The sequence below is a fragment of the Chelon labrosus genome (genome assembly GCF_963514085.1).
Source record: "Chelon labrosus genome assembly, chromosome: 18".
Classification (NCBI taxonomy): domain Eukaryota; kingdom Metazoa; phylum Chordata; class Actinopteri; order Mugiliformes; family Mugilidae; genus Chelon; species Chelon labrosus.
In genome coordinates this window covers 22,163,281-22,173,654 of record NC_140351.1, presented here as the reverse complement: position 1 = coordinate 22,173,654, position 10,374 = coordinate 22,163,281, and positions in this window count along the sequence as shown.

The window sequence follows — 10,374 nt, the reverse complement described above, 5'->3', positions numbered from 1 at the left end:
TTTTATTGTTAAAATTATTATGATTAACGATCAATTGTTACGATTTGCTCGTTCTTTGTCTGGGGATCCTAGTGAGATCCCTCCCACTCTCTTCCTTATGTGATGCTGGCTTTCAGGTGGAGCTGGGAGGGCTCTGCTGCCTGTACCTGCCCTTCAGTTTGTAGAAGGGCGTAAAGGACGACCCTTCTCAGTGTCTCTCTCTCTCAGCCAGGCCTACTGCATCCTCCTCATCCTGTTTGGTTTGTTGTACCCTGCATGACATCAAACTCACACCCATCCAGTCAGAAGGAACCAGGCCTTAAATGACTATTTGAGTTGTGCTTTTTGTTATAGCTGCTGCTCATGGTAGTAAAGACATGCTACTTAGTAAAGACATTCGCGACGTAAGTCGCGAATACTTTCATACCTGTCTTGACCTGACCATTACTTTTTGTAGTCAAACATGAAATTATTTGCGACGTAAGTCGCAAATATTTTCACCAGGATTATATTATGACTATATGAACAGGTGATCATTAAAGCATCATAGCATCTTAGTATAATTGCATTGTAGCATCTTAGCATCGTAGCAACATAGTATCTTAGCTTTGTAGCATCTTAGTATCATAGCATCTTAGTATCTTGGCATAGTAGCATCATCATAGCATCGTACTATCACAGCAATATAGCATGGTATCGCAGACTGCTGCGGCCACTGCATCACTCTCGCGATTTCCCGCAGGGGAATTGTCTAGTTAGTGATGCAGTGCTACGCAATGCAAACTATTGACCCTCATAGCAAAGCTATGGGAGTCAATAGTTTGCAGTGCGAAGCACTGCAAACTATTGTTCTTCACTACGTTTTTTCTTCTTATTATTATTATTAAACTTTTTCCTACGCATTTTCGAAACCTTTCAACTCAAATACGGTTCGTCGCACACAGACACAAAATACATCAAAACGTGCGTCTCGATCGGACTCGGTGTGCTTCTATACAGTTCTTTCAAACAAGATTTTTTCGCGACGTAGTCGCGAAAAAACTGCGACAAATTTCCCTATTGAAATGAATGGAGAAGCCCGAAAAAAAAAATAATTCAACAGACATTTTCAACAATGAACTGCTCTGGCATACTTTAACCGAGAGACTTCATTTAAACTTTAAAACGTAGGTACTCTTGCCTTCTCTTCAGAGATTCACTTCACTTGTCGACAACTTTTACCGTTTTTAAACTATGAAGCCTCAGATTTGTGTAGGTTTTTACTCAAATTTCAGGGTTTATAATGGGTGTGTATTGCGCGGAATGTTTGTGCTAGAGTGGATGACATCATCAGCTAGAGTGAGGAGGGGAGAAGAAAGTTAGTCAAAAAACTGCACAGAAACTGCTCCCGTGGCCACAAATTTCACACGACAGACATAATTTATACATAGAAACGTAGGAAAATGTGTCTTCTCACTCAAATTCGTCTGCTAAAGCTGTAAGTCTTATAGTTTTGGCGTCAGACACAAAGATGCGCCAGCAACACCCACCCACAGCTCCATAGACTGCCATGTTAAAAAGGCAGGGAAATTTCTGGAGGAAAGCAGACGTAACCTTTCTTTGAATCGCTTTAATAGGTCACATTTCTTCATTTTACCCACAAACTGCATATGTAGACGTTCAGGAAAGCCTCAAGATGCCCAAAGTTAAGTCGGTTCAATGATTGGAAATACGGTTTGGCCACAAGTCCTTCCTGTTCGAGGCGATTTTTCAGCATTTTCTCTCTCTCTCCCCGTCTTCCAACTGACATTCGAACAGGAGCAGTTGACCCTGGTAGCCATGACAACCAGACCCCAACCAGCTTACACACGTTCACACACGCAGCTGCTGGGGACGAGAGGCGGGAAAAGAGCTCTCAGTGGAAAACATGATCTGCCAAAACATTAAAACCCCCCAAACCATTACTGCAGTACTGTAGGGGGCCAGAACCTGACATTATGACCTTTTCCTTTATTTTAAACACAAATTATATCTGGCTGCTTTGCTGAAACTCCTGACACAACATCCCTGACCCGTTTCCTTCATCTTATTAGGTCAGTGAATAGCTAAACTGCTAACAGACGCTAACGACTAGCCGCCCAGTGATTTAGCCGACGACTAGCCTTCCAGCATAGCTCATGTATGTTAGCAAGCTAGCGGAGCTAACGGAGCTAGCTAGCCGCTACCTTAACGCCGCGGACTCAACCGCGGAGTTAGCCTCGAGCTAACCGCTAACTAACCGCTAGCTAACCGGGATTTAACCGCGGACCCGCGGGAGTTAAACACGAATTAGCCGCGGCAGTTCGCCGTGAGCTAACGCGGAGGCTAGTGGGGTTAGCCGCCGGCTAATTCGCCGCCTTGCTAGCGGGTGCTTATCACAGTAATAATGTTGAAGTTTTACAATTTAAAGGGAAGATATTTTTAAATTAAACTGTGTCAAACTGAAAAATATATTATTCCACCACATAAAGTAGGAAACATTTATGGCTTGCAACAACATTAATGACAGTATATATATAATTGGAGTAATTTAATATAATATGATGTTTTTAATTAAATAAATAATGAGCTGTTGAACACTCATAAGAGTTATATTAAGTATGTTACATAACATTATTTGACATGTCTGTTTGTCTGCCTATAGTTTTCCTCCAGCTGATCCAGACAGACTGCAGTGACGTCCAACATGAGACAAAGAGCTGGACTCGCAGGACAATTTGAAGGTCTTCACTTCATCGCTGATTCCTTGTTACAGCCTGGATGTGTTAAGCTTAATATTATTGTTTATCTAACTGTAAGACTGTGCCGTAAACTGTTCAACTATTGCTCAGGTAGGAGTAATGAGTTTTATTGTTAAAATTATTATGATTAACGATCAATTGTTACGATTTGCTCGTTCTTTGTCTGGGGATCCTAGTGAGATCCCTCCCACTCTCTTCCTTATTTGATGCTGGCTTTCAGGTGGAGCTGGGAGGGGTCTGCTGCCTGTACCTGCCCTTCAGTTTGTAGAAGGCGAAGCATAAAGGACGACCCTTCTCAGTGTCTCTCTCTCTCAGCCAGGCCTACTGCATCCTCCTCATCCTGTTTGGTTTGTTGTACCCTGCATGACATCAAACTCACACCCATCCAGTCAGAAGGAACCAGGCCTTAAATGACTATTTGAGTTGTGCTTTTTGTTATAGCTGCTGCTCATGGTAGTAAAGACATGCTACTTAGTAAAGACATGCTACTTAGTAAAGACATTCGCGACGTAAGTCGCGAATACTTTCATACCTGTCTTGACCTGACCATTACTTTTTGTAGTCAAACATGAAATTATTTGCAACGTAAGTCGCAAATATTTTCACCAGGATTATGACTATATGAACAGGTGATCATTAAAGCATCATAGCATCTTGGTATAATTGCATTGTAGCATCTTAGCATCGTAGCAACATAGTATCTTAGCTTTGTAGCATCTTAGTATCATAGCATCTTGGTATCTTAGCATCATAGCATTGTAGCATCTTGGCATAGTAGCATCATCGTAGCATCGTACTATCACAGCAATATAGCATGGTATCGCAGACTGCTGCGGCCACTGCATCACTCTCGCGATTTCCCGCAGGGGAATTGTCTAGTTATTATTAAACTTTTTCCTACGCATTTTCGAAACCTTTCAACTCAAATACCGTTCGTCGCACACAGACACAAAATACATCAAAACGTGCGTCTCGATCGGACTCGGTGTGCTTCTATACAGTTCTTTCAAACAAGATTTTTTCGCGACGTAGTCGCGAAAAAACTGCGACAAATTTCCCAATTGAAATGAATGGAGAAGCCCGAAAAAAAAACAATTTCAACAGACATTTTCAACAATGAACTGCTCTGGCATACTTTAACCGAGAGACTTCATTTCAACTTTAAAACGTAGGTACTCTTGCCTTCTCTTCAGAGATTCACTTCACTTGTCGGCAACTTTTACCGTTTTTAAACTATGAAGCCTCAGAGTTGTGTAGGTTTTTACTCAAATTTCAGGGTTTATAATGGGTGTGTATTGCGCGGAATGTTTGTGCTAGAGTGGATGACATCATCAGCTAGAGTGAGGAGGGGAGAAGAAAGTTAGTCAAAAAACTGCACAGAAACTGCTCCCGTGGCCACAAATTTCACACGACAGACATAATTTATACATAGAAACGTAGGAAAATGTGTCTTCTCACTCAAATTCGTCTGCTAAAGCTGTAAGTCTTATAGTTTTGGCGTCAGACACAAAGATGCGCCAGCAACACCCATCCACAGCTCCATAGACTGCCATGTTAAAAAGGCAGGGAAATTTCTGGAGGAAAGCAGACGTAACCTTTCTTTGAATCGCTTGAAACAGGTCACATTTCTTCATTTTACCCACAAATTACATATCTAGACGTTCAGGAAAGCCTCAAGATGCCCAAAGTTAAGTCGGTTCAATGTTTGGAAATACGGTTTGGCCACAAGTCCTTCCTGTTCGAGGCGATATTTCAGCATTTTCTCTCTCTCTCCCCGTCTTCCAACTGACATTCTAACAGGAGCAGTTGACCCTGGTAGCCATGACAACCAGACCCCAACCAGCTTACACACGTTCACACACGCAGCTGCAGGGGACGAGAGGCGGGAAAAGAGCTCTCAGTGGAAAACATGATCTGCCAAAACATTAAAACCCCCCAAACCATTACTGCAGTACTGTAGGGGGTCAGAACCTGACATTATGACCTTTTCCTTTATTTTAAACACAAATTATATCTGGCTGCTTTGCTGAAACTCCTGACACAACATCCCTGACCCGTTTCCTTCATCTTATTAGGTCAGTGAATAGCTAAACTGCTAACAGACGCTAACGAGTAGCCGCCCAGTGATTTAGCCGACGACTAGCCTTCCAGCATAGCTCATGTATGTTAGCAAGCTAGCGGAGCTAACGGAGCTAGCTAGCCGCTACCTTAACGCCGCGGACTCAACCGCGGAGTTAGCCTCGAGCTAACCGCTAGCTAACCGCTAGCTAACCGGGATTTAACCGCGGACCCGCGGGAGTTAAACACGAATTAGCCGCGGCAGTTAGCCGTGAGCTAACGCGGAGGCTAGTGGGGTTAGCCGCCGGCTAATTCGCCGCCTTGCTAGCGGGTGCTTATCACAGTAATAATGTTGAAGTTTTACAATTTAAAGGGAAGATATTTTTAAATTAAACTGTGTCAAACTGAAAAATATATTATTCCACCACATAAAGTAGGAAACATTTATGGCTTGCAACAACATTAATGACAGTATATATATATAATTGGAGTAATTTAATATAATATGATGTTGTTAATTAAATAAATAATGAGCTGTTGAACACTCATAAGAGTTATATTAAGTATGTTACATAACATTATTTGACATGTCTATTTGTCTGCCTATAGTTTTCCTCCAGCTGATCCAGACAGACTGCAGTGACGTCCAACATGAGACAAAGAGCTGGACTCGCAGGACAATTTGAAGGTCTTCACTTCATCGCTGATTCCTTGTTACAGCCTGGATGTGTTAAGTTTAATATTATTGTTTATCTAACTGTAAGACTGTGCCGTAAACTGTTAAACTATTGCTCAGGTAGGAGTAATGAGTTTTATTGTTAAAATTATTATGATTAACGATCAATTGTTACGATTTGCTCGTTCTTTGTCTGGGGATCCTAGTGAGATCCCTCCCACTCTCTTCCTTATGTGATGCTGGCTTTCAGGTGGAGCTGGGAGGGGTCTGCCGCCTGTACCTGCCCTTCAGTTTGTAGAAGGGCGTAAAGGACGACCCTTCTCAGTGTCTCTCTCTCTCAGCCAGGCCTACTGCATCCTCCTCATCCTGTTTGGTTTGTTGTACCCTGCATGACATCAAACTCACACCCATCCAGTCAGAAGGAACCAGGCCTTAAATGACTATTTGAGTTGTGCTTTTTGTTATAGCTGCTGCTCATGGTAGTAAAGACATGCTACTTAGTAAAGACATTCGCGACGTAAGTCGCGAATACTTTCATACCTGTCTTGACCTGACCATTACTTTTTGTAGTCAAACATGAAATTATTTGCAACGTAAGTCGCAAATATTTTCACCAGGATTATATTATGACTATATGAACAGGTGATCATTAAAGCATCATAGCATCTTAGTATAATTGCATTGTAGCATCTTAGCATCGTAGCAACATAGTATCTTAGCTTTGTAGCATCTTAGTATCTTAGCATCATAGCATTGTAGTAGCATCTCGGCATAGTAGCATCATCATAGCATCGTAGCATCGTACTGTCGCAGCAATATAGCATGGTATCGCAGACTGCTGCGGCCACTGCATCACTCTCGCGATTTCCCGCAGGGGAATTGTCTAGTTAAACTTTTTCCACACCCGATTTTTCGAAACTTTTCAACTCAAATACCGTTCGTCGCACACAGACCCAAAATACATCAAAACGTGCGTCTCGATCGGACTCGGTGTGCTTCTATACAGTTCTTCCAAACAAGATTTTTTCGCGACGTAGTCGCGAAAAAAACGCGATAAATTTCCCATTGAAATGAATGGAGAAGCCCGAAAAAAGCGGCAACATTCCAAAATGTCCAGCTTGGCTTTGTCCAGCGATTACTTGGCCATGCTTTGTAGTAGAAACTTGCTTGGAAGTTTGTACGAGGCACGGGAAGTGTAGCTTTCTCTTCCTGAAAACGGCGTTTCGATACCTTTTACGGTTTGGTCAGGGTCGCAGTTTACGTTTGGTGAAATTTGGGGAAAAAAATTAAAAATCCCTCCCTCTGAGCCTCACTCTAACTTCAGAGTTTCGGTGATATTCTGAAAAAAAAAGGTTCAATCTCACGTGGTGGCCACAGTTTTTGAGGTACAGAGATAAAAAATACATAAAAACGTAGGGATTTTTGTTGGCTTTAAGATGGTGTTGGTTTGATTTGTGTGGGACGTACGGTTTGGACTGGAGGCTCCTCTGAGCGAGGAGTGCGGCGACAGCTTTTCGAATTTTTCCCCATGTGTGTGTATGTGGAAATCGAGAGGGATTTCTCGACGATTTTCGCGTCGCATACTTTCTTTCCAAAACGACTACGGCCACAATTTTGGCAGTACGCGCGTGGCGACAACACTAAATTGTAGAAAACCCTTGGCTGACGCTCACGATGTGTTTGTTTTCTCGATAGCACTTGTAGTTTTTGAGATACAAGCATTTGTTCGGAGGGCAAATCCTAGTTTGCACTTTCCCTCTGACTCAGGCAGAGGTGAGAGGGAGACTTCAGCAGCAGTTGACCCTGGTAGCCATGACAACCAGACCCCAACCAGCTTACACACGCAGCAGAAGGGGACCAGAGGCGGGAAAAGAGCTCTCAGTGGAAAACAGTATCTGCCAAAACATTAAAACCCCCCAAACCATTACTGCAGTACTGTAGGGGGCCAGAACCTGACATTATGACCTTTTCCTTTATTTTAAACACAAATTATATCTGGCTGCTTTGCTGAAACTCCTGACACAACATCCCTGACCCGTTTCCTTCATCTTATTAGGTCAGTGAATAGCTCAACTGGTAACAGACGCTAACTACTAGCCGCCCAGTGATTTAGCCGACGACTAGCCTTCCAGCATAGCTCATGTATGTTAGCAAGCTAGCGGAGCTAACGGAGCTAGCTAGCCGCTAGCTAACCGCCGCGGACTCAACCGCGGAGTTAGCCTCGAGCTAACCGCGAGCTAGCCTCGAGCTAACCGCGAGCTAACCGGGATTTAACCGCTAGCTAACCGGGATTTAACCGCGGACCCGCGGGAGTTAAACACGAATTAGCCGCGGCAGTTAGCCGTGAGCTAACGCGGAGGCTAGTGGGGTTAGCCGCCGGCTAATTCGCCGCCTTGCTAGCGGGTGCTTATCACAGTAATAATGTTGAAGTTTTACAATTTAAAGGGAAGATATTTTTAAATGAAACTGTGTCAAACTGAAAAATATATTATTCCACCACATAAAGTAGGAAACATTTATGGCTTGCAACAACATTAATGACAGTATATATATATAATTGGAGTAATTTAATATAATATGATGTTTTTAATTAAATAAATAATGAGCTGTTGAACACTCATAAGAGTTATATTAAGTATGTTACATAACATTATTTGACATGTCTATTTGTCTGCCTATAGTTTTCCTCCAGCTGATCCAGACAGACTGCAGTGACGTCCAATATGAGACAAGGAGCTGGACTCGCAGGACAATTTGAAGGTCTTCACTTCATCGCTGATTTGTTGTTACAGCCTGGATGTGTTAAGTTTAATATTATTGTTTATCTAACTGTAAGACTGTGCCGTAAACTGTTAAACTATTACTACCGACGTAGTCGCGAAAAAAACGCGATAAATTTCCCATTGAAATGAATGGAGAAGCCCGAAAAAAGCGGCAACATTCCAAAATTTACAGCTTGGCTTTGTCGAGCGATTACTCGGCCATGCTTTGTAGTAGAAACTTGCTTGGAAGTTTGTACGAGGCACGGGAAGTGTAGCTTTCTCTTCCTGAAAAAGGCGTTCCGATACCTTTTACGGTTTGGTCAGGGTCGCAGTTTATGTTTGGTGAAATTTGGGGAAAAAAATTAAAAATCCCTCCCTCTGAGCCTCACTCTAACTTCAGAGTTTCGGTGATATTCTGAAAAAAAAAGGTTCAATCTCATGTGGTGGCCACAGTTTTTGAGGTACAGAGATAAAAAATACATAAAAACGTAGGGATTTTTGTTGGCTTTAAGATGGTGTTGGTTTGATTTGTGTGGGACGTACGGTTTGGACTGGAGGCTCCTCTGAGCGAGGAGTGCGGCGCCAGCTTTTCGAATTTTTCCCCATGTGTGTGTATGTGGAAATCGAGAGGGATTTCTCGACGATTTTCGCGTCGCATACTTTCTTTCCAAAACGACTACGGCCACAATTTTGGCAGTACGCGCGTGGCGACAACACTAAATTGTAGAAAACCCTTGGCTGACGCTCACGATGTGTTTGTTTTCTCGATAGCACTTGTAGTTTTTGAGATACAAGCATTTGTTCGGAGGGCAAATCCTAGTTTGCACTTTCCCTCTGACTCAGGCAGAGGTGAGAGGGAGACTTCAGCAGCAGTTGACCCTGGTAGCCATGACAACCAGACCCCAACCAGCTTACACACGCAGCAGAAGGGGACCAGAGGCGGGAAAAGAGCTCTCAGTGGAAAACAGTATCTGCCAAAACATTAAAACCCCCCAAACCATTACTGCAGTACTGTAGGGGGCCAGAACCTGACATTATGACCTTTTCCTTTATTTTAAACACAAATTATATCTGGCTGCTTTGCTGAAACTCCTGACACAACATCCCTGACCCGTTTCCTTCATCTTATTAGGTCAGTGAATAGCTCAACTGGTAACAGACGCTAACTACTAGCCGCCCAGTGATTTAGCCGACGACTAGCCTTCCAGCATAGCTCATGTATGTTAGCAAGCTAGCGGAGCTAACGGAGCTAGCTAGCCGCTAGCTAACCGCCGCGGACTCAACCGCGGAGTTAGCCTCGAGCTAACCGCGAGCTAGCCTCGAGCTAACCGCGAGCTAACCGGGATTTAACCGCTAGCTAACCGGGATTTAACCGCGGACCCGCGGGAGTTAAACACGAATTAGCCGCGGCAGTTAGCCGTGAGCTAACGCGGAGGCTAGTGGGGTTAGCCGCCGGCTAATTCGCCGCGTTGCTAGTGGGTGCTTATCACAGTAATAATGTTGAAGTTTTACAATTTAAAGGGAAGATATTTTTAAATGAAACTGTGTCAAACTGAAAAATATATTATTCCACCACATAAAGTAGGAAACATTTATGGCTTGCAACAACATTAATGACAGTATATATATATAATTGGAGTAATTTAATATAATATGATGTTTTTAATTAAATAAATAATGAGCTGTTGAACACTCATAAGAGTTATATTAAGTATGTTGCATAACATTATTTGACATGTCTATTTGTCTGCCTATAGTTTTCCTCCAGCTGATCCAGACAGACTGCAGTGACGTCCAACATGAGACAAAGAGCTGGACTCGCAGGACAATTTGAAGGTCTTCACTTCATCGCTGATTCCTTGTTACAGCCTGGATGTGTTAAGTTTAATATTGATGTTTTTCTAACTGTAAGACTGTGCCGTAAACTGTTAAACTATTGCTCAGGTAGGAGTAATGAGTTTTATTGTTAAAATTATTATGATTAACGATCAATTGTTACGATTTGCTCGTTCTTTGTCTGGGGATCCTAGTGAGATCCCTCCCACTCTCTTCCTTATTTGATGCTGGCTTTCAGGTGGAGCTGGGAGGGGTCTGCTGCCTGTACCTGCCCTTCAGTTTGTAGAAGGCGAAGCATAAAGGA